The following is a 26,021-nucleotide window of genomic DNA, read 5'->3' on the forward strand; positions in this document are numbered from 1 at the left end:
ATTGATGTAAAATGATTCCATTTAATGCAAGAAGGAACGTAAGGCCAGGTAGGGTTTTGAGTGGACAATAATTTACTTATTTGGGGCTAGTTTAAATTTGACATGTAATAGTTCTTCTATATTGAGTCATACATTTTGCAGTTCAAAATAAAGATATGAATGAAATGTAGGTGATAGACCTGATATTTAAGTGACACTCAAAAATGTGCACAGATTAACTCATCCAAGGAAAGTATGTTGAGAGTCAATTCAAGTTCCTGTTTTACATTTTGGGAGATAAGGTAACATCGTGGTTAAAAGAGTAAGCACTGAAGCCAGACTGCCCAGATTCAAATCATGGCTCCAGTACTTATTATGTGTGTAATCTTAAAAAAATTGCTTGATCTCTAAATGGCTAGGTGTCCTTATAAGTAAGATGTGGGTCATACTACTACCTTTTTCATGAGGCTACTTTGAAATGTTAATACTTGTGAAGGCTTAGAACATTGTCACGTAGTAAGCATATAATAAATGTTAACTATTATAAAGTTGAAAATGATAATTTATGATGATACCAAGAAAATACAGCTTTTCCCTACTTTCAAGATCTTTCAATACAAGTAAAAACACAAATACACCTCTAAAATAAATAATAAAAATAATGGAGAGCTAATATCAAAAGTGTCATGGCTTCAACTGATTAGTGAATGCTGGGATGGATGGAGTTTTTGGTAACTGGGTGGCAACAAGACTGTACCTTAAGTGGCACATGGCAATCAGTGGGACCAAGAACATTTACCTGTGTGGATGCCCTAGAAAGATGTTAAAGACAAATACTCCCTGATGAACAATTTTGTTCAAGGCCAACCTTGCCCATAATCTCATTTCTTATGTGGTACAGAAGACAACCCATGATAAAAAATAACCTCAAAAAGCATGATGACTTAAAAATAGACAGGTTATCCTGTGGAAGGGGGAACTGACATTTTTTATTATGGTTCACATAGCTCAAACCCAGGATACTGGCTAAAAGTCCTATGAAGACACACAAGAGAGAAAAACTAAAACCAAACCTTTCCCTAAATAAGAGGGAGCTGTCCTGAAAGGTAATAAATAAATGACCTTTCACAGCAGGTATACTAGCAAAGGATAGGCTGTGCTTGTCGGGAATTTTATAGAGATGATCCCAACACCAACTTCTTGCTATTCTGTAATAAGGACAACGCCTGAAACACTCTGTGTCTCTAATATGCATGGAAGAGATGGAGTTACTAAGGAATGCCATTCCCCCTAGTATCATAACTTACTGGTATCAACACTAAATAGTATCAAGGCTAACTAGTATCATTAACTTTTCTTCTTTTATTGCACCTTCAATGTTAAATAGTCTCTCCCTGGTTCTCATAAGAAACCCTGTGAAAAGGACATATCCTTTCTCAAAACAGATGAAATCCCTTCTGACATCTTTAGTGAGTTCAGCAGGTTGGAATGACTTGCTCTAATCTGATTTTTACTGCATTCTGGAAAAGTTCTATACTCAGGCCTGTGGCCAGTTTTATGCTAATTCTTGCTCTTCTTATACCAGCTACAGGGAGGAATAAGATTTCTTTTGCTGTTTGTTTTTAAAGTAAATCTCCTAGCTTTGTTTCTTTCTGGGTCAATCAAAATTAATAGTACTCTAATTAAAGGCAAGTCTAAGCCACAACTAACATTTTTACGTGATTACCACTATTCAAAGAAACTGCTCCTCTCCCCCCAAAAAGTGCATAATTAATCAACCACAGAAATGATCTCTATGTAATATAATGCTAAGTATTTAATTAAAAATAGTATTTTATGGAAGAGTTTTGCAGTAAGATGATAAAGTGTCTCTTCCACTTGTTTAGTGTGCACTGTTCTCTGCCATGCATGTCAATCAGGTAACTAAGAAGCTATACAGCTACCTCCACTATAGAGCACTTTATTTAAGCAATGGTAGTTCCCACTACCTGTCCAATGAGATACTATTTTATTTTTGTTCCCTATTGAAATTAGATGTTTCTGCACAAAACTGAATCTTCATCGTCCTTTGATCATTATCACTAGCGTTGGCAGTGGCCAAGTCATTCGAAATCCCATGAATTCAGAAAAATTCTGAAGTTATCAAAATATTTCATGAACTGTATGTGATAAATTCCACTTTAATAAAAAAGAATAACTTAGATGGTATATCATAGTGATAATATGGCAACAAGGTATTAGCAGTGCATTCTTAAGTTTTACAAACTGATCCACAATTAACACCATCATTTGCGGTAAAACTAGATAAGACTTATAAATATAGAATATATAATGTTGGGCTTTTTCAGAACAGCCAACTTCTGTTTAATGAACCAAATTCATAAAGCTTACATAAGGGTACACATTCTCTATTATGTCTGAAATGTGTCCTATGTCAATGAGAGAATAAGCCTTTCTTACCATTCTATGGCCTTTCATTCTTCAACTAACTAGCTTATGATATGTTCTTTTCAAGTCTCCCTCTTCTCCCCCAACCCACTTTCTCATTTGGCTAATATACACCATATCACTCCAAAATCTTACCAGCTTGCCCATTACCAAACTAACTACTGACATAAAGGGCCCATAGTAATTTCTTGAATTAGAGGTCCTAACTATAGGCTAATGTTGGAGCTCCAATCTCAGCCATGGGTATTTTTGTTGGCAAACAATCTGACACCCTATTAACAACATACACCCAAATCAGTTATTTTGATTTAAATTTATTTCTGACAGAATTCCTCTCATCATCCATCTGGACAAAATTTTAGACTCTTAGAAACTTAGATTTGGCCACCCTTAATTGGAGATTTGGTTGGGCAATTTGGGTGCTGACTTCCATCCCTCTGGCTTCCAGGTTGCTTTCCTCAATGGAAGACATTAGCAGAAAATCCAGAGATTAGGAAGGGAGTGATATTAGATATTTATCTCACTGTCCCACTAGCACTCTCTTTGCTGGTTGAGTGGGTTGGTATGTAACCCTCAGAGGCTACAGCTCCAGTCAGGAGGCTTTCTTAACTTTTTTACATTCTGGTAATTTCTCTCTTCTTTTACTCCATTTTTCTTTCTTCTGCTGCTGAACCTACAGAACTGGTCTGTTCTAGCTAATTTCCTGAGTCCTGCCCTTGCCTTTGTAAGTAGTTCATGTCTTAAACTCTAAATCCCCCTTTGTTCCTACCGAACCCTGACTGATACAATATGCCTTCATTAATTTTCCATTCTGCGTTTTCTCTTTTCAATTTGCAGAAAAAATTTTCATACTCTGCTTACCAACTTTTTGTCAGTTGTATATATTACTAATGCTTAACTGTTTAATCTGCAGCTTGCTTTGAACACCATTTTGGTATTTTGTGGTACAGATATATGTAAATATAAAATTTAAAGTTACAAGATACATTTTATTTTTTGTCCCTTGTGTAAGAAATTCTTCTCTACCTCAGTTTTATGAAGATTTTCCTATAATTCTTTTTAGAGATATAGATGTGCTTTTACAAACAGATCATCAAATTATTTTTATTTTTTATCTTCAATTTATTTTTATGTAAAGATAAAATATAAATTAAAGTCAGTACTTTAGAAGTGTCTAGGTGGGCTCAGTCAGTTAAATAATGAACTGTTGATTTTGGCTCAGGTCATGATCCCAGGGTCATAAGATCGAGCCCTTTGTAGGGCTCCATGCTGGGTGTAGAGTCTGCTTAAGGTTCTCTTTCTCCCTCTCCCTCTGCCTTTTCCCTCCCTCAAGCATGCATCCACATGCACATATTCTCACTTTCTCTCTCTCTCTCTCTCTCTCTCTCTCTATATATATATATATATATATATATATATATATATATTTTAGTATGTTTTCCCACCTGGTTGATCTACTATTTTACTGACATTCATTGCTAGGTTGCTATGAGGACAAGCTAAAACCCCTGCCTTTTCTATAGTTTTGTGTTTTTTTTGTTGTTTTGTTTTGTTTGAACTTAATCAGACTTACCTGTTTTTCTATTGACTGCAATCAAAACAGTGTGGCTCATATTGACCATATGATACGTTTTAAAGTGAGAAGAAAGTAAAGATAGGAAAGGCCCAATAAATTAGTAAAAATAATAAATGAAAAACAGGAAAGAAAGAGAGTGAGAGAGAAAGAAAGAGAGAAAGAAAGAGAGGGAGGGAGGGAAGGAAGGATAATGGGGAAAGACGGAAGGGAGGGATCAACTGAGGCCTTAGAAGTCTCCATGAGATCAGACTCAGTGAACATGGTAGGCAAAGAAAACTGCTTCTAACAATTTCAAGACAGTAATTCTAAAAGACAAAAATCCAATGTATGTTCACGGGGCTGGATTGTTAAAATGGTTTGAAGGTGAAGGTTATTGGAGTTGAAGAAGGCAGGAAAGTTAAGGTAGAAGTATTTATAAATATCCACATCCTGATGCTGAAAATATCAGAAATAGCCAGCTATTTATTCTATCAGATAAGAACACACATGAACTCTCATCCATGCCAATTTTCTAATGAATACCAAAAAAAAACCATATATTTCAATAATGGATTCATTAATATCCACCAATATCTTCAAATATTTTCCAGATTTTAAAATGAGAGAATGGCTACCCCCCAAAGTTTTTAAAACATCTAGTAATGATGAATTTATAAAAATAAATTTTAAATGTAAAATTAAATAACATTCATTGAGTACCTGCTTCATTTACTACATGATGTGCTTTGCATTGGTTAGCTCATTCAGTATTGTAACCTGTAGGACAAGGAATCAAATCCAAAACTCATCTGGCACTAAAACATGTCTAATAGTTTCATGACAAACCTACTCTCATCTGCAGTAAAAATTTTACAAACTAAAGCTTAATGTTTTGATAAAGAGAAACTTGAGTTACTAAAACATTTTTCCCAATTGCCTTAAACTTATTTTACTCAGTAGCACATCAAAACAAGTTGTAGCATTACCAAACGTGTTTACAGTGAAGTTTTTTCACATTAAACCTCTGCTGAACTTTTTTCTAATTAATTAAAAATCTCATCAGGAGATAAATTTAACTTTGACCCAGCATCTTTCAAAATATATTCTTGAAACTCTGTTTGTTATATATTTTAATATCAAGTAAGAAAATCTTAGAATAGAAATAAAAGGGTTGAATTAATTAGTCAACAACGATTAATTAGACATTTATCCAAAGTGAGATTTCAATTCTCTTCATCCCTTGGCTTGATGCCACATTTTGTTTGTTTAATGAGAACTCTATCTTCTGCGAAGTTTATAAGTAAAAATTCTGGCATATATATATATATATATATATATATATATATATATAAATGCATTACTATATATAAATAATAAATATATAAATATATATAAACATAAATATATATATAAATAGTAAACATATATATATATTTATTCTGAGAATAGTTGGCAGTGACAGTAACAATCCAGATTCTGTATAATTTGGGTAGATTTTTTAAAAATACTACTTAACCATTTTCTAAAATACATTTTAAGAGGATGAAGTATCTGACCTTAATTATATCAGTTAGTTGCTCTTTTAAATAGATATTTGATAAGTCTAAACAGATAAATTTGGAGCATGTTTCTGAGTCAGCCTAATTAGAGCATAAAATCATCTCCAAAAAATATGATGGAATTCTTTTGACTTGATTTTAAATAACTGTTACATACATGATGAAACTGCTAATTGTGCAAATAATAATTGACTGAAAATTAGAAAGACTTTATTCATAAATATTGTTTGCTACTAGCTATTTAATCTCACAGAAATTAATATCATTTGGTTAATAACTTACATTCTACTTCAGCATTTAAAGGTTTCCCCAGTGACTTTCCCCTTAAATATTTATGTTTCAGGAAGTATTTTCCCAAGATATTTTAGATGGTTGGATTCCAAATTAATTTTCGTGTCTAATCAGTTTCTGCTTATAAATTTTGACTTTACCATATCCATTTATATTATTCCTCTATCTTCAATGGTGTTGGAACACAACATAAAATCAAGAGCTGTTGCAAATTCAATTAATTTTTTTAAGCTTGTTATTATAGATATGAAATGAAAGTAGGGATGACTCATTATTTAGTTAATCCTCTATTTAATTCCTGTCAAATCAATATGCTGTAACTACTTTTCGGTTTTAGTTTTACAATCTGACATTTTAGTCTGTGCAGAAGTGTGTTAGTTTACTAGAGCTGTTCTAATTTTCACAACTTGATGACTTAAAAAAAAAAGGTCAGAATCCAAAATCAGTGCTGGCAGGATTGGCTGCTTCCTGAAATTCCGAGGGAGAATCTATTCAGGATTCTTTCTTAATGGACACATTACTCAAGTCTCAGCCTCCATCTTCACATTGTTTTATCCTGTGTCTAACAAAAAGACAGTTCCTAGGACTGGGCGATTCAGGATGCCCTTATCTTGGGATATTTCATTCATTCATGCATTTGTTCATTAATTCATCTATTCATCCATTCATTTAAATTTCTAAACCATAGTTTATTATTTCAGCATTTTACAGAAATAGCCTCCTACCTTACCCATATTTCCTTAGATCAGCTTCTCTTCATAATATTCTGTTTAATGTACTTATCCAATACATAGTTCATACTTCTTTTTTACTCTCTTTTAAGGACCTTTATTTTAATTATTTCTTCAAAGACCCTTTTTCCAAATAAATTTACAGTCATAGCTACTGAGGATTAGGATCAGGGCATATCTTTGGGGGGACCACAAATCAACCCACTACGATATGCAACATGTTTCATTACAAATTATTCTAAACTAATTATTTGAATGAAATATCTGAAACCAAACACATTACTATGGAGTATAAAACTATTTTAACTAGGATCCATTCCTTTATGAACTCTATATATGAATCACTAACCAAATCAACTTGCCCTACTTGATCTTTCCACAGTCACATTAAAAATTTTCAGACATTTTTGAGTAACATTCTCATTAGTTGATCACCACATAATCATTTTCTGATTACTTTAAGGTGTTAATTGTGATCAAAATAGCTACCCCAGAAATTATATCCTCTTGAAAAGTAGAGCACATGACCACATTCCTGTTATTTTTCACAAATCAATAAAATATTTATCTAACCCTTTCATTATTCTCAGTGATCATTTATCCCTATGCAGAGTTGAATCATATCTAACTCTCTATTCAATAAATAATGTACATTTTGACATTGATTCATTTTAGGAACTTCTTTGCTTCAACCACTCATTCATAAGAATAATCAATATAAAATAAATAAATCTTTTAAAAAAATTAAAAAGGGGCATCTGAGTGGCTCAGTGGGTTAAAGCCTCTGACTTCAGCTCAGGTCATGATCTCAGGGTGCTGGTATCAAGTCCCACATCAGGTTCTCTACTCAGCAGGGAGCCTGCTCCCCCCCGCCCCCCCGCCGCCTGCCTCTCTGCCTACTTGTGCTCTCTGTCTGTCAAATAAATAAATAAATATTTTTTAAAAAATTTAAAAAATAATCAGTATATCCCTATCATAGAACAATCAAAGAGCTTCAGCTTGAAATGTGATTCTTAGTATTCCCAAGAATATAGTGGTATTAAAGTCAAAGTAGAGGACTTTAGAGAAGTGCTAACTCATAGATCTAAGAAACCATATAACTAGAGGAAGGCATGAGGAAAATAAACTTACTGCTGTATATGCAAAAAATACTTGACAATTTTGCAGGCAAATGGAAATGGATGTGAATCCATTTTGTGTGTATGTGGCTTTCCTGTCTAATATTTTTCTAATTACTGTTCATATTCTATTTACTGCTTTCAGTCATTAGAATAACAAAAACAAGAAAAATAATTTAAAAGTAAAGAATTCAACAAGCCAATTAATTTACCCACATAAAACTAGGGAAAATAGGGAAATGTGACTACTTTCAATCATATTGATAAAAAAAACTGCTTGGCCATCAACTAGTTGGGACCATTAAATTTTCTAATTCATTCCTTAAGGTAAAAACAACTAACTAGCTTTGTTTTTAAATAAAGCCAAAGGACTCTTAATCATAGGAAACAAACAGGGTTGCTGGAGGCAAGGTAAGGTGGGAAAATGGGGTAACTGGGAGGTGGGCATTAAGGCAGGTGCATGGTGTGATGAACACTGGGTATTATATGCAACTGATGAACCACTAAATTCTACCCCGAAACTAATAATACACTATATGTTAATGAAATTATATTTAAAAAGAAATTAAAGAAAACAGTAAAATAAATAAATAAAGCCTTTACTGACCCATATTAAAATCTAAAAAAATAAAGAATAAAATAAGCTTTTCATAAAGTGATTTTTTTTTCATTTTATTCTTAGCTTGTGTTCATGGTTTTGATGTTAAACTATCTTTTTTTAATGGAAAGCTGATTACAGTAGATAATAGTTGTGTTGATGGTGGTGGGTAGTTTTTTATGATCTTACTTGGCAAAACTACTCTGCTACAGTCTTCCATTCTTTTTAATTTTAAATTATACTCAGATCTAAAATATAAGAACCAGTGATTTAGATAATCAAAATTATAAATCCAGAGGAAGTGTAAGAAATTATTATACTTACCTCCCAGAACTGGTGTAAGGACTACATGAGTTCATACCTCCATTCTTAGAACACTAGCTGGCACATAAGTACTATGTGTGTTTGCATTAATATGATGACGATGACAAAGACTAGAAAAGGTTGAGAACCATTAGGAAATCCTTGGATTTCCTTATTGAGATGTACATTAACAGATTGTTTTTCACTTTTGCTTCTTCTTTTTCTTCTTTTTTTTTTTTTTTAAAGAGGAAAGAGTATTCAGGAGGGAAGGTGGGAGCAGGGTGCTGGGGAGAGGCAGAGGGAGTGAAAGAGAGAGACAACTTTAAGCAGGCTCCACATCCAGTTCAGCTCAGAGACGAACATGATTCTGAAATTATGACCTAAGTGAAATCAAGAGTTGGACGCTTAACGAACTGAGCCACCCGGGCTTCTGTTTCATTTCTGAAAGCCCCTAGAAAAGTTCTTTTTGCATTGTCTTTCATAATTTGTGTTTGAATGTAACTAAATAATAGTCCAGGAGAAAACTACAGTTTTATAAAGATAAGTGCTTCTGTTATTTAACAGAATAGACTTAAAGTATTAGTTCACAAAAATAATTAGTTCAAAAACAATATGAACATAGTGTGTTTATGGTTCTTAAGGCAGATCCAATTTCTTGAAATGAAATATATACTTAAAAACAGAACTGGTTCAGCTATACATTAAAATGAAATGGTATAGTGCCTCTGGCTCTCTGAACTCTAATCATCTTGGCTTCTATGAAAAGATAATTGAATTTCTTATCTAAATATTAGATATTCCTTGCCAACTAACTGAAAATCAAAATTCTTTTCTAAATAAAACTTTAAATTATCAGGTATAATCCTGGGTTAATGACTCAAAGGCCACTATAAATTATACATTAAAAAACTTTCAGGTGATCTCAGTTAATTTTTAAAAGTGTAAATGTGAAAATCTGTATTTTAAAATCAAGGAATGGTTGGAAAGTTATTGTCTGAATTAGGCACTGCTTTCCAGTGTCTAGCTGAGATTCACCAAATTTTTACATTCATGAGATTATTTAATATTGTGTAATTATTAACTCTTAGATAATTGTTGGAATTTTATAACTTTCAATATCCCATACATGTATATTTCCAGATGTGGAAATAAATGAAGACTACCCAAATTAGAACAAGTAAAGGCTATTTAATCAGACATTACTATAGCAATGGATTCATCCACCATCACTCACATTTGGCAGAGATTCATAGACCATCAGGGAAGTGTAAAAGTTTTCAAGTGGAAAAAAGGGAAGGCTTCAGGTATGCCCTGATTAGAAGATGATCATGTGAGGAATCAAGGACAAGATTCTTCTATTCTACTCTGATTCCAGATTAGTATAATATCCCTGATAAGTTCACTGTCCCACTGGACCTTTGGTCCTCTCCAGCTGCTGCTGCTACTCTCAACAGTCTGGCTCCAGCAGAAAAGGAATGTGTATCTTATAAAGCTCTAAACATTCTACTGGCCTAATCTTTCAGTATTTATTTCTTAGAGATATTCTAACATACTCACATGTTCATCTCCTCACCAATGAATAAGACAATTTATGGAACATCCATAGATAGTACTTGTTATTTTTTGTTAAAATAATGGAAATTTCAAAGCATTATAAATTGATAAATACAGCCAAAGCAGAGGGTGGTGAAAAGTATATATTAAAACCAGTTATGCTTTAAAAGCATACTCCAAAAACAGGGGGAAAACTTGGTGAAAGTACCTTCTAAGCTAAATGTTGACACCCAAAAACATAAAATGTATTTTTTAACATTAAAATTAAACTGAAGAACTGGAGCGCCTGGTGGCTCAGTGGGTTAAAGCTTCTGCCTTCTGCTCAGGTCATGATCCTGGGGTCCTGGGGTCCTGGGATTGAGCCCCATATCTGGCTCTCTGCTCAGCGGGGAGCCTGCTTCCCCCTCTCTCTGCCTGCTTCTCTACCTACTTGTGATCTCTCTCTCTGTCAAATAAATAAATAAAATCTTTAAAAAAATTAAAAAAATAAAATTAAACTGAAGAATAAAATAATGGAAAACTGAGTTAATATCTATTTTTTTCTCCATATATAAAACTTTTGTCCACTTATATAAACTGAATACACATTATTAATTATGCTTGGATGGTCATAAAAATTTCATAAGATATTAAACAAAAATGGCCACCATCTTGTTATTTCCCTGTTAACCATTTTTATAGTACATGCATATTTAATAAGTTTTTGAAATATCACAAAAGCAAAAAAACCTTTAAAAAGTTAAGTACCTTTTTGTATATTTTTTTCTTTTTTACTTCTCTATTTGATCTATGTGAAATAATAGATATCAAGCAATTCATGTTAACTGTATCTTTACTTGTAATCTGTGCTTACATTGCTTAAAATATTTAAACAAAAATAAAATGAGTATTACAAAAATAATGAGAATAAACAATAGGTAATTTTACAAATAATGGAATGTGAAAAATTTCTGCCCTCTTCTAGACTAAGCTGGTTTACAACTTTGTCCAAAGGAACAATTCAAATTGTGTATTCCACAGGTAGCACATGGTTCAAAATGTAATATCCATGGGTATCTACTTTACTAAAGTCTTAGAAGGACTCCAAATCTTAGAGTACCAACAATAATTAAAATTACAATAGAAACCAGTTTTTTCTGCTATCCCATACCAGGACAAATCAATCTGTAGTCAGTTTTCTTTGCTTAGACATGGAAGGAGATTTAATACAGACAACTATAAAGCCACCATGTAGCAAAGGTCCTATAATAAAATCTCCACAATGCCACATAGACCACCTAAAAATGACAACTCTCAACAAAGTGGATATAGAAGGACAATACCTCAAAATAATAAAGGCTATATATGACATGGCCACAGCTAACATCATACTTAACTGTGAGTAGCTGAAGTTTCATCCTCTAGATCAAGAATAAGACAAGGATGTCCACTCTGAACATTCCAATTCCACATAGTATTGGAAGTCTTAGCCAGAGCAATTAGACAAAGAAAAAAGAAAAAGAAAGAAAGAAAGAAAGAAAGAAAGAGAATAAAGGCATCCAAATTGGAAAGGAATGAATAAAACTGTCACTATTTGTAGATGACATATTATATAGAGAAAATCCTTAAGACCCCACAAAAACACTTTTAGAATAAATTTAGTGAAGTTGTAAGTTACAAAATCAATATATAAAAATCTGTCATATTTCTACACATAATAACAAAGTATCAGAAAAAGAAATTAAGAAAACAATCTGTGGGAGGCCATGGTAGGCTTGAGATGAGGACCAAACCAGGCCCTGACTTGTGCCTCCTTTAAAGGCTGAATAGCCGAACAAAAGGCTTGGGTCAATAAAGTCGAGTAGCACTGAGAAAGGGTCTGTGCTATGTGTTGTGCGCTCCCCTACGTGACTTCCCACACGTTTGCTAGTCAGCTAGAGACGATTTGGCCCGGGTCAGAAATCCTTGGCTGGTCCTTGCTGTCCACGGGCTATAGCTACACCACTGTAAGACTGTGCTGTGCTTATACAAACTATGTCTTGAGTGGCCTTGAAGTCAGTACATCTGGAGCTAGAAGGTCTGCTATTGATGTTTAGGAAATAGATAATGGGAAAGCTTGAAGGACTTTCTGTGCTTGTTGCAAACTTTAGTAATCAGCTAAAATTAGATACTTTTCTTATGGTTGTTTCTGTTAGCTATATAATGCCTCACAGCCTTGAATAAACTCGGCACTATTGGACATCCTCCTTGGTGCTCCCCCTGCCCCCATCTCTTTGTCTCTTAATTTCTTTTCACCATCCTCTTACCCTCACGTTCCTGGTCGATTTGTCGCTCCAGCCGCGACAACAATCCCATTTACAAACTGTGTTCAAAAGAATAAAACACCTAGGAATAAACTTAACCAAGGAAGTGAAAAACTTACATGCTGAAAACTATGACATCGGTGATAAAAATTGAAGACAACACAAAAAAATGTAAAGATAGTCTGTACTCATGAATTAGAAAAATTAATATTGTTAAAATGTCCACATTATCCAAAATAATCAATGCAATCTAAAGAAAATTCCAATGGCATTTTTCACAGCAACAGAAGAAACAGCCCTATAATTTGTATGGAACCACAAAAGATCCCAAAGCAGTCTTGAGAAAGAACAAAACTGGAGGCATTATGCTCCCTGATTTCGAACTATATTACAAAACTACAGTAATCAAAAGTAAATATATTGACATAAACACACACACACACACAGATCAATGGAAGTGAATACAGAGCTCAGAAATAAACCCACACATATATAACAACTGATTTATAACAAAGGAGCCAAGAACATACAATGAGGAAAGGACAGTCTCTTCAACACATAGTGTTGGGAAACCTGGACCACTTTCTTATACCATACACAAAAATTAATTCAAAATGGATTAAAGACTTGAACATAAGGCCTGAAACCCCCAAACCAGAATATAGGTATTACCCCCCTTGAAATAAATCTTGATTTTTATATATGACACCAAAAGTAAAGGGAACAGAAGCAAAAATAAACAAATGGAACCAAATAAAGACAGCCTCTCCACAGCAAAGCAAAGCATTAATAAAATGAGAAAATAATCTATCAGATAGAGAAAATTCTTGCAAATCACATATATGATAAAGCTTAATATCCAAAATATATAAAGAACTCATACAACTCCATAGCAAAAAAAAAAAAAAAAAAAAAGTCATAGGATCTGAATAGACATTTTTTTAAAGATGATATAGAGATGGCCAACAGATACATGAAAAGATGCTCAACACCACTAATCAACAGAGAAATGTAAATGAAAATCAGAATGAGCTATCACCTCACATTTGTTAGAATAACTATTATCAAAAAGACAGAAAATAACAAGTGTTGGTGAGGTTGTGGAGAAAAGGGAACCTATATGTACTTTTGGTGGGAATATACTGGTGCAGCCACTATGGGAAAAAAAATTTTTTTTTATTCAAAAAAACAACTATGTGATGGAGAAATTTCAACATTGGGTATTTATCTGAAAGAAATGAAAATGCTAGCTTGAAAATGCTACCTCTGTGTTTGTTGTAGCATTGTTTGCAATAGCCAAGGCATAGAAGTAACCTAAGTGTCCAATGATGGATGAACGGATAAAGAGAATGTGATACATGTACACAAATGGAGTATTATTCAGCCACAAAAAATTAAAATCTTGCATTTGTGACAACATGGATAAACTTTAAAGGCATTATGCTAGGTGAAATAAATCAGACAAAGACAAATACCATATGATCTCATTTAAATATAGAATCTAAAAGAAAAAAAATAAACTCATAGAACAGATTGTTGGTTGTCAGAGGTAGGGAGTGAGGGATGGGTGAAATGGATAAAGCAGATCAAAATGCATAAAATTCCATATATAAAATAAATAAGAAATGGAATGGAATGTACAGCATGGTGACTCCCACTGTTACTACAGTATTGTACATTTGGGGAACCTGGGTGGTTCAGTCAGTTAAGTGTCTACCTCCGGCTCAGGGTCCTGGGATCAAGTCCCACCTTCGACTCCCTGCTCAGTGGGAAGCCTGCTTCTCCCCCTCCTTCTCCCTCTGCCCCTACCATCACTCATGCTTGCACACTCTCTCTCTCTCGCTATCAAGTAAATAAATAAGATCTTTAAAAAATACTGTGTTGTATATTTGAAAGTTGCTAAAAGTAAACCTTTAAAGTTCTCTTCACAAGAAAAAAAATTTTGTAACTATATGTGGTAATGCATTACAGACCTAGTGTAGCTATGATTTCATTATATCATACAACTGAAACTAATATATGTCAATCATATTACAAGTAAAACTCTAAATAATCTAGTCAATAATAGCCAAGCAAAATAATAAAATATCTAGAAAAAGTAATAAAAGTTAAGAAACCTATATAAAAAACAGAAAAATCTTATTAAAGCAAGATAAAATATCTTGATAAAACAGAAGTGGAATCAATGGAAAAAGAAATCAATTCTAAATGTGAAAAAAGAAAGGAAATAAATAAAGCTCTATATGTTAACTGGCTCTATTTTCCTAATATTAAACACAAAAACTATAGGGGGGAAAAAACAGAAGTTCAAATAGAAGTAACATATACATTCATAAATTGTAAACAAAAAACTACTGGTAGGGCATTATGGATGACAAATTATGCCCTGTGTAAATTTCAGAATAAAATATATTAAAACTGGGAGTCTGGTAAATTTTTCCCTCCTTCTTCTGCTTTTTCTTCTTGGGGATCCTATGCCCACATGACAAGCTACTTCTCTGTCATTGCATTAATAGCAAATTTCCCTTGTGTGACTCTATCCTTAAAATATCAAGTTCAGCAATGGTTTCATCAAAAGCTGCCTTAGCAGTTTAAGTTTCTATCTATAGACAAGTGGATAAAGAAAATTTGGTGTATACTAGCATATACACATGCCCCAAACCAGGAATACTATTCAGCCATAAAAGAGAAGGTAAAAAAAAAAAAAAAAAAAAAAAAAAAGAGAAGGTAAACCCTGCCATCTGTGACACCATGGATAGATCTTAAGAGAATTATGGTAAATAAAATAAGTCAGACAGAGAAAGAAAAATACTGTATGATTTCATGTATATGTGAAATCTAAAAATAGCCAAACTCATAGAAATAAAGTCAGATTAGTGGTTACCAGAGGTAGGGGTGGGGGATAGGTATGAGAGAATTGGGTAAAGGTGGTCAAAAGCTGCAGACTTCCAGTTATAAGATGAATAAGTTCTGTGGGTGTGATGTACAATATAATGACTATAATAAATAATATCATATATTTTAAAGTTGCTAAGAGATTAAATCTTAAAAGTTCTCATCACAAGGGGAAAAATTGTAACTATGTGAGATGTTAACTAAACTTATTATGATAATCATTTTGCAATATATACATATGTTAAATCATTAATCTATATACTTAAACTTACACAATATTATATATTTGTTGCATGTATTTCAATTAAACTGGAAAAGAAAGCTATCTTTACAAAAGAACAGTCTTTATCCATGAAGTTCAGAATTGCGCAATAAAAACAGAAAAGACAGCCCAGACCCAACACTATAGGATGTTTTGGTTGCATTTCCTTTTTCTGATTTAAACAGACTGCCTGGTATGCTTGTTGTGATAGATCTATAGTTTCTTTCTGGTCACCATCAGCAGCAACCTAAGCCAGGTATCAGTAGTAATCTTCTTATATTTTTAAGCAGAAGACTTTGCTCTGTGCTTGTGAAGCAACTTTTCCAAAGACAGACAGTACACCATTGCAGACAGCTCTGAGATTGCTTTATGTATTCTCAGGACATCTGCTGTTTTTCCAAGCACTGCACATCATTAGCTCAATACTTGAGATGAACCTCCAAGATGACCCACAGGCTCCTATGACATTTTTATAAGCAACTGAAAGAAGATTCCTCTCCTTATTGGATAATACATTTTTCTGTTACAGACTTTGTGCAAGTCTGTTACAGACTTTGTGCAAGTCTGTTACAGACTTTGTGCAAGTCTGTTACAGACTTTGTGCAAGTCTGTTACAGACTTTGTGCAATGTATCACTCAGTTTACTTGCCCAATTTGGCATTCTACACCAGCATATTTTTATCCATGAGTAGATGTTCTGTGTCAGAAGTGACTGGCAGTGGATGGAAAAGGGTTTTGTGGTCTCTGAGCCATGGTAGTGGCAAGGCTGAAACCTGGATCTCACGGCTCAGAGGCTCTGTGTTTATATTTTCAATTTGTGGTGACGTGTATAAGAAAGTACTATGAAAGATATATTACTTGTATTACTTCCTCATCCCTAAATTCAGTACAGCAGCTTCTTTTACTTTGTGAAAGAAAGTTCTAAACTGACCCTATGAACTCCTGTAGAAATATTGGCTCAGGAAACAATGAATATTTATCCCATCATGAACCTCTTCAGTAAAGTTCTCTCCAGTCTTTTACAGAGTTTGGGAGTATGACTTAACTTATTCAGTTGCTTGGGTGGGTTTCACCATCTTGGGTCTCCCTGCATCCTTCTAAATCATTATTAGCACAAATACTGTATTTGAATAGAAAACAGCTTCTTTTCTGACTATAGTTTCCTTTTAAATCATCTTTGATATTTTCACAGTTACAATCAAGTTGGTTATAATAGAACAAAAGTATATATAGTCAGCATTGCACATAATTATCTACATCTAATTATTAAATTGACCTAATTAATATAAACATTTCAAAAATGCATTTTTCCCCTCAAAAGTAACATGCAACATGGTTTACTACCCTATGTTAGAGGAACTACAAAAGTTTAAGTTGCTATTATCAGAATACATCATTTCAATATGATAATTTAGCAAATGTGGCATAAATGGAAGTTTATTAACATAATTTAAAATTTTATACATTTAAAATCCCCCCAAATTTATAACTTTTTAAATCCATTTAGAGTAAAGCTAACTGTATTGAACAACTGAAGTCGGATACATGAAAAGGACAAAAAATTAAAGTACATTTAGCTATCTAAAGAATTATCATCATAAAACCAAATCATCATAAACAACAATAATGAGGCTCAATCAGAATCATTATATTGCATTTTCTGCAGTATTCCAAGTCCTTAGAATACATAAAATTACATGAATTTTCATATAAAAAGATACCATACACCCATCTTCAGAGTAACTATCCATCATGGTTATGTTAATCTTTCCAGCCTCTTTTGTGTGGTATAAATCTACATTTGTGAAAAGAGCAAAGGTTGAATGTGTAGAATTCTAGGAAATATCCCCAGCAATCTGTTTCACAAGATGGCCTTAGACCTTTAAGTACCCCTCAGTTCTAATGGCCTCTGACCTCCCTTTTCTTAGACCATGTACTTTAAAATTTTTTTCTCTGCCTCTTTGAAATGTAAATCTTATCCCAGGCTTTTGCCCATTTTACTACTCTAGAATATCTTTCTCAGGGTGCTGGGAGACATCCCTTGGAAGTGTAATCATCAAGAAAGACACTGCTATTTTCCTGTCTTAAATACCAATTAGCAAACATAAGATGGTATGATCACATTGCCTACCATTCCCCTTCAAGTCTTCCAGTACCTTCTCATTAGCTCACTTCAATGCTTAAAAATCCTCCTACCTTTAAGAGTTCAATCTCCCTACCTTACTGTAATAGCCTTGAATAAAGTCTTGCCTATTTAATTTGTCCAGTTCAATCTTTATTCGACAATTTCTCACCTTATTCCAGAAATATACTTATTAATAGCCAATTACTTGCTAATCACCATCTTAGGCACTATCAAAATGAATGCTCCTCCTTCAAGATTAAATTTGAATGTAAATGTGCAGTGTTCTAATCAAAATTATCATTTAGGCAAATTTGTCTTCAATGTTTTTTACATTCTTTTTTTTAATTACCTTCTCTAGTTAAGGGGAGGGTGTGCTATTTCCTACCTCTAAGTGCTTCAAGAAAACACATGGAATTACAAAATAAGGAAAGGTCCAAATCCTCTAGCCAAACTTATATAAGAGCAAACCAAGGATGGATGAAAACTTCAATTTGATAAAAGACATCTACAAAAATCCTACTGTTGACATAATACATCATGGCAAAAGACTTCATTTCTTCTATGATCAAGAACAAATCAAAGAGGCCTATTATAACTTCTATTCAGCTTGCATTGGAGCTGTATATAAGTTTATCAAGTTTACAAGAATAAGAGCAATATATAAAATTAATTGAATTTGATACACTAGCAACAAATATTCATAAATTGAAAAAAAATGTGCTGTTTTTAAAAAATTGTGCCACTTATAGCATAAAGTTATTAAACACTTAGAAATAAATCTGACAATGTAGTAACTAGGAACTTACTTTCATTAAAATCATAAAATGCTACCAAGAGAAATTAAAGAAAACTTAAATAAACAAAGAAATGTACCATATTTATGGGCCAGAATTATAACATTCAAAAGTCTAGCAGATTTGTTTTCAGTAGATACTAACAAGCCAATTCTTAAGTTCAGATGGGAAGTCTATGAAACTAAATATAGCCGAAAATTTAAAGATCCTTAACAAAGAAAAAAGCATTGTCTGTGGCTTTGTCCTGTTCTCTCATTTGGGACATATCCTCTGTTTCCTCATTTTGTCTGACTCTCTGTGTTTGTTTCTATGTATAGGAAAGTCAGCTACATCTGATTTTGAAAGTAGTGGCCTTATGAAGAAGAGGTTCTGTGGTACACTGCAGCACAATGCCCTCTGTTCACTAGAACTAGGCATGTTAGAAGAGTCTCCTATGTGGATTGTGTGTGCCCTGCTTTTGTGGCTGAACCATGTTTGCCTTCAGTGTGATCACTGCAACAGCCCACTTTTCCTATTGTGGGTACACTGAAGAGGGTTTTATCCCTGTGCTGTTAAGGGACCATTCCAGGGCTGCTTCCAGCTTATAACTGGGCCATGTTAGCAGTCAGACCAGATACCTGCCCTCAGTCTATCTGCCTGGGCTGCAGTTGCACTGAACTGTATGGTGTTCTCTCTGTTGTGCTCTAGAGGCTTTTGTTGGTGGGCAAGCTGGCAATCAGACCAGATGCATGCCCCAGTCCATCTGCTGCAACTGCACATTCACTATTCAGCAGGGCACTCCCTTTGTGCTGCCAGCTATAAAATTTGGCTGGTGTGTATGATTATCCTCCCCTCTCTCCAGGGCAGGAGTCACTTTGGAGTGGCACCCTTCCTGCTAGGGAAGCTTGCAAGCTGTGTCAAGACTGGGTCAAGACAGGACCCAAAGCCAAAGAGCTAAAGGAAATGGAGGTAAGCAATATACCTAATAAAGAATTCAAAGTAATATTTATAAAGATATTCAACTTGAGAAAAGAGTGGAGAATCTCAATGAGACTTTCAACAAAGAGATAGAAAACATAAAAAGGACCAATCAGAGTTGAAGAACTCAATAACTGAAATAAACTAGAGGGAAGCAATTGCAGGTTAGAGGAGGCAGAGGAATGAATCAGCATTGTGGGGGAAAGGGCGATGGAAAGCTACCAAGGTGAACAGCAAGTAGAAAAAAAATTAATGATAACAAATGAGAATAGGTTAAGGGAACTCAATGAAATCATCAAGCTTAACAATGTCTGCATTATAGGGATCCCAGAAGAAGAGAGAGAGAGAGAAGGTAGCAGAAAAAAAGTGAAGAAATAAGAGCTGAAAACTTCCTAATTTGAGGAAAGAAACAGACATCCAGATACAAGAGGCACAGAAAGCCCTCAAAAACATCAATCCGAGGAAGTCCACACCCAGACACATAATCATTACAATGCCCCCCCAAAGAAAAGAGACAGAGAGAATTTTTAAAACAAAAGGAAAAAAAAAAAGAAAGACAGACAGAAGGAAGGAAGGAAGGAAAATGGAAAGGAAGGAAGGGAAAGAAAAGGAAAAGGGAAAAGAAAGGAAAAGGGGAAGCAAAGGGAAAAAATGGAAAAGAAAAGGGAAAGGAAAGGGATGGGAACGAAAGAGAAGGGAAAGAAAAGGAAAAGGTAAAGAAAAGGAAAGGGGAAAATGGAAAAGGAAAAGGAAAAGAATTATATACAAGTGAAAATCCATAAAGATATCAGTAGGGTTTTTTTTTTAGCAGGCACTTTGCAGGCAAAAGAAAGTGGCAAGATATACTCCAGGTACTAAAAGGAAAAAAAAAATTTCAGTCAAGAATGTTCCTCTTAGAATAGAAGGGGAGATAAGGAGTTTACCCCCACAAACACAAGCTAAAGGAGTTTGTCACTGCTAAACCAGCCTTTCAAGAAACATTAATCGGGGACGCCTGGGTGGCTCAGTGGGTTAAGCGACTGCCTTCGGCTCAGGTCATGATCCCAGCGTCCTGGGATCGAGTCCCACATCGGGCTCCTTGCTCGGCAGGGAGCCTGCTTCTCCCTCTGCCTCTGCCTGCCATTCTGTCTGCCTGCGCTTGCTCTCTCTCCCTCTCTCTCTCTGACAAATAAATAAAATCTTTAAAAAAAAAGAAAAAAAGAAACATTAAACGGAATTATTTGAGTGGAAAGAAAAGGCCATGATCAGGAGTAAGAAAACTAGGAAAGGAAAATTTTCACTGGTAAATGCAAACATATGACACCAATAGTAGATTCATCATATAAAACCAGTACAAAAGTTAAAGCACAAAGCAGTAAAATCAATTTTATCTACAAAAATCCATCAAGGGATTCACAAAATAAAAGGACATAAAGTATAATACATACATAAAACATTGTGATGGGGTAAAAATTTAAGGTTTTTATAATGGGTTCATACTTAATTACCTTCAACTTCATATAGAGTGCTATACACATAAGATGCTACATATGAACCTAATGGTAACCACAATTCAAAAATTTATAATAGGTACAAACACAAAAAAAGAGAAAGAAATCCAAGCATAACAATAAAGAAAGCAATCAAATCACAAGGGAAGAGAGTAAGAGAAAAAGAATGGAACAGAAGAACTACAAAAATCACCATAAAACAAGTAACAAAATGGCAGGAAGTACATACCTAACAATGATTAAATGAAAGTAAATGGAGTAAATGCCCCAGTAAAAAGACATAAAGTAGCTGAATATAAGAGACTCATTTCAGACCTAAAGACACTGGCAGATTGTAAGTGAAGAAATTGAAAAACATTTACCATGCAAATGGAAGTGAAATGAAAGCTGGGGAAACAATACTAAATCAGACAAAATAGACCTTAAAACAAAGACTGTAATAGGAGACAAAGAAGGATAATAATAATGATAAAGGGAATAATCCAATAAGAAGACATAACAACTGAAATTATTTATGCATCCAACATGGGAGAAATAAATAGATCAAGAAACTATTAACAGACATATAGGAAGATATTGACAGTTATTCAATAATAGTAGAGGACTTTACCACCCAGCTTACAGCAATGGATATATCATACAGACAGAAAATCAACAAGGAAACAGTAGCTTTCAATGATACGTTGAACCAGATGGACCTATAGTATATTCAGAATATCCTATACAAAACAGTAGAATAAATATTTTTTTTCAATTGCACATGGAACATTCTCCTTAATAGACCATATATTAGGTCAAAAACAAGTCTCAATAAAGTCAAAAATATGAAAGTCATACCATGCATCTTTTCTGGACATGACACTATGAAACTAGAAGTCAATCACACACAAAAAAAAATCTGGAAAGAACACAAAGACATGGAAGTTAAATAATATGCTACAAAAAAAGTAATGGCTCAACCAAGAAATCAAAGAGGAAATCAAAAAATATGTGAAGACAAATGAAAATGAAAACAAACATTTCAAAATCTTTGGGATGCAACAAAGCTGTTCTAAGAGTGAAGATTATAGCAATGCAGGACTACCTTGAGAAGCAAGAAAAATCTTAAATAAACAACATAATCTTACACCTCAAGGAACTAGTAAAGGAAGAACAGATAAAGCCCAAAGCCAGAAGAAAGAAAATAATAAAGAATAGAGCACAAGTAAGTGAACTGGTTCTTCGAAAATGAAGCTGGTTCTTTGAAAAGAAAACAAAATTGATAAACCTTTAGCCAGACTCATAAAAGAGAGACAGAGAGAGAAGCCAAATAAAATCAGAACTGGAGACATAATAATTGATACCACAGAAATACAAAGAATCATGAGAGAATATTATAAAAAAATCATATGTCAACAAACTGGACAACCTAGAAGAAATGGAAGATGACCTCAGGGGTAAAAATGCAAAAGTAGTATTTTTCAACTAATAACAATGTAATTTAATATAACTTTATCCTCTGTAAATTCCATTACTAATATAATTAAATGTCAAACTTCCTGTGGAAAAGTTCTGTGATGTTACTAAAATCAAAGAACATGGTCATACTCAGATTCATACTCTCTGAAGGAATGAACTTTAAAAAAACAGAAAATTTTACAAAATTGATACCATACTGCTGGATTCTTAATGAGAATACATCCATGTCTTACCTGAAAGATTTTTTGAAAAGTAAAATGTGCTTTAAAATAAATAGATTTTATTCATGATTTAAAGTATATTATATATTATATTATATTATATCACATTATATTATATTCATGTGTGCCTAATCCCAATTTAGAAGCATATATCCAAACCAGGAAAAAAAATCTATTTATTCCCAAATAGCCTTTGAAGCTGGTACTTTATTTCATTCAGATATATTGTGAGGACACATCACTCTCCTCAGTTCTAGATAAATTCAGTGAAACTATCTCAAATTCTTTTTAGAAAATATCTATCAATCTTTAACAAACACAAGCCCATCCCTCATCAACTATAAAATATGATTTCACTCTCTTCCAAGCAGTTAGTAGCACCCTCATCTCTGCACCCACTGGCACTTTGAACAAATTGTTTGACTGTATAGTTTATGTTTTTGTTTTTAAGTAGTGAAAAACAACTCTCCCCAGCTACATTACAACTTCTTCAAGAGTAGGGAATGTATTTATTTTCATCTTTATCCTTCAGTTCTGGCAGGCTATCTAGCCTATTTTTAGGGACTTACTAATAATTTACTGAGATCATGAATGAGTTAGGGAATAAATAAAATAAAGATTTAATACAAGTGGATAAACCCTATAGCTTTCCAGAAATCAAATATTCACTTCTCTTTTATATAAGCACACTGTTTTCCAGCTGTCTTCATTTATCTGGCTATCTGAGAGATACTGTCTACAGTAAATTAGAACTCATTTCTTCCTTGCTAACCAAGTCTATAAACCCGTCCTCTTCTAAATTACCCACAGTAGAAAGGTATTAGCTCTAAAACAAATGTGTCTGAGATTCTAGGACCAAATTTCAGCTTTGGGACTATTCTTAGAAAATGGTGGTTGGGAACCAAATTTCAAACTATTCCATTTATTTTGTTTTTCAAATCAAATGTGTTTGAGAATGTTCATAGAAATTAGAAGATGTCATGAACATGTTTTAAAAGTATATGGCAGAAACAATGCTATATATTCACCAAATTATATCATTTTCTTTCTATTACAGCTAAACTTCATTTCCCATCCCCTCTGCATCTAGAGGCAGTCATACAAACAATTCTCCCCCACAGAATTCTAGCAAATGCATGGGCTACATACAGCATTACAGCCTGCGGCAATGAAGATCAAGCGTGCTTTCTCTCTGCTCTTGGTTTTCCTTTCACACTGTTGGAATCAACTCCAAGATAACAAAGTTGCAAGATGGATGAGCTCCTCTAGACCCTTTTACCATACCTAGAGGAAAGCTGTGCAGAACAGCAGAGTGAACTGCAAGGTATTGTTGCCTTAGCATGAAATAAATCTTTGTTGTTTAAAGCCACTGAGATAACAAGAGTTTAAATTGTTTCCCCTCAGAATAGCTAAAGCTACCTGAATATAAAATTTAAGACTCACTAAAATTAAATGAACTTTGCTGTTGAAATAATTATAATTGAAATAACTATAATTTAAGGCATTATTTTTCAGTCATATTTGAGATTCAATAAATGTTTGACTCAATGTCACAGCTTAAAAATTGTTCAAATTAATTTTTAAGAGCTATATGACTACATTTTATCTTTTTAACTAGAAATAAAGGCAAAAACAAAACTGCAATGGAATAATAATTGCTAACAGGTCTCTGCAGGGAAAACATTTTCTAAAGAGAAAAAAATTATCACTTTGGGTAATGTTATTGCACAGCTCTTCCTTCACCATTGCCTTAATATTACCATAAATATTAAGAACACTGACTAAGCTTCTTCCTGTTTTATACTCCTGTATGCAGGTTTGCCCTCTTCACTGTATTTTACTTTTAACAACTGCCCAGGGAAGAATATTCTCCAGCAGTAGTAACACCTGGACTGAGTCTATATCTCAAGAATGTCCTCTCATTTTGAATGCAAAAACAGACTACTAATTATTTCAGGTGATAAGCAAATGTCCACCTTCTCAAGATCTGTTTTGGGTGTATCTCTCAGACAATTTTGACAAAACATCACAGTCTAAATTTGTAAGATTATAAAACTTCAAAATATTAAGTCAAATGAAAAGTTAAGAGGCATCTAAAGTAAGTAATTATGCAGTTTCACTTCTTAGGGTTTTCTTACATAGATCTAATTTAATTTAAGGCAAATATAATGGTAAATATGTGATCTTAATTTAAAGGCATATTTATTCAGAGGAATTTATATTAGTTTCTAGATTCAATTTTAATACTGTACTTAGGTAATCTTTTTATTTTATTAAGATATTAGATATTAAATAAAAAGATATTTAAAATCTTTTTATTTAATATCTTTTTATTTAATATCTAATATCTTAATAAAAGATATTAGATGTCTAATATCTAAATAAAATCTTTTTATTTAATATTTTTTAAAATATCTTTTAAAAATTTTTTTAAAAAGATATTTATATTTAAAATCTTTTTATTTAATATTTTTTATTTAAAATTGAAGTACAATTTTATATTTCCAAATGTGTCTGAAAATAAAAAATTCACAAGACGTTCAAAGAGTATGAAGCTATGAGCAATATTACTAAATTTTCATTTCTGAGCCTAAAGTGAGTAGGATGACATTATACCTGTCCCTTGATCAATCTAAATATCATCTTTTCCAAATGAGAGGGGTAGATCAAGAAAAACTTTCTCAGCAACAGAATCCAAAACTAGCAATAATTAAATGATTTTCTCTCTGGGTCCAAAAGGGAAACAACAGAGAAGTAAACAAAGCTAACCACCTCTTGTTACCTAACTAAGTCTGAGAAATACAAGGCAATGGTAGTGATAACAATAATAAATACACACATACACATGCACGTGCCTGCACACACCTACACCATGCCTTGCAGGTGTCAATGGTAGCATATACTATGGTTATCCTCTGCTCATTTCTTTATATTTCATTTGTTTAAATTTTTACCTTTTTATGTTTTAATTTACAGACATAAGTTTTCTTATTTTTAGTGAAGTCTGAGTTTCGATGAATTCAAAGTCTTGTGACAACCACCATAAATATAGAATAGTTCCATCAGTCAGAGAAAATTTCCCCACGTTGCCCCTTTATGATCAACCTCTCATATACTCCCAATTCCTGAACCTATTACTTATAGACTTTTTTCTCTGTGCTTATGGTTTTGCATCTTCCAGATGTTATATATACAGAGAATCATACAATAGCCTTTTGTATCTGACTTTTTTCATTTGGCATAATTCATTTGAGATTCATCCATGTTACTGGTTTATATCAATAGTCCATTCCTTTTTATTGCAGAGTATTATTATTTTTTAAAGATTTTATTTATTTATTTGACAGACAAAGATCACAACAAGTAGGCAGAGAGAGAGAGGAGGAAGCAGGCTCCCTGCT

This window comes from Mustela putorius, unplaced genomic scaffold (genome assembly GCF_011764305.1).
Source record: "Mustela putorius furo isolate JIRA1106 unplaced genomic scaffold, ASM1176430v1.1 tig00000129_pilon_pilon_pilon, whole genome shotgun sequence".
NCBI classification, from domain to species: Eukaryota; Metazoa; Chordata; class Mammalia; order Carnivora; family Mustelidae; genus Mustela; species Mustela putorius.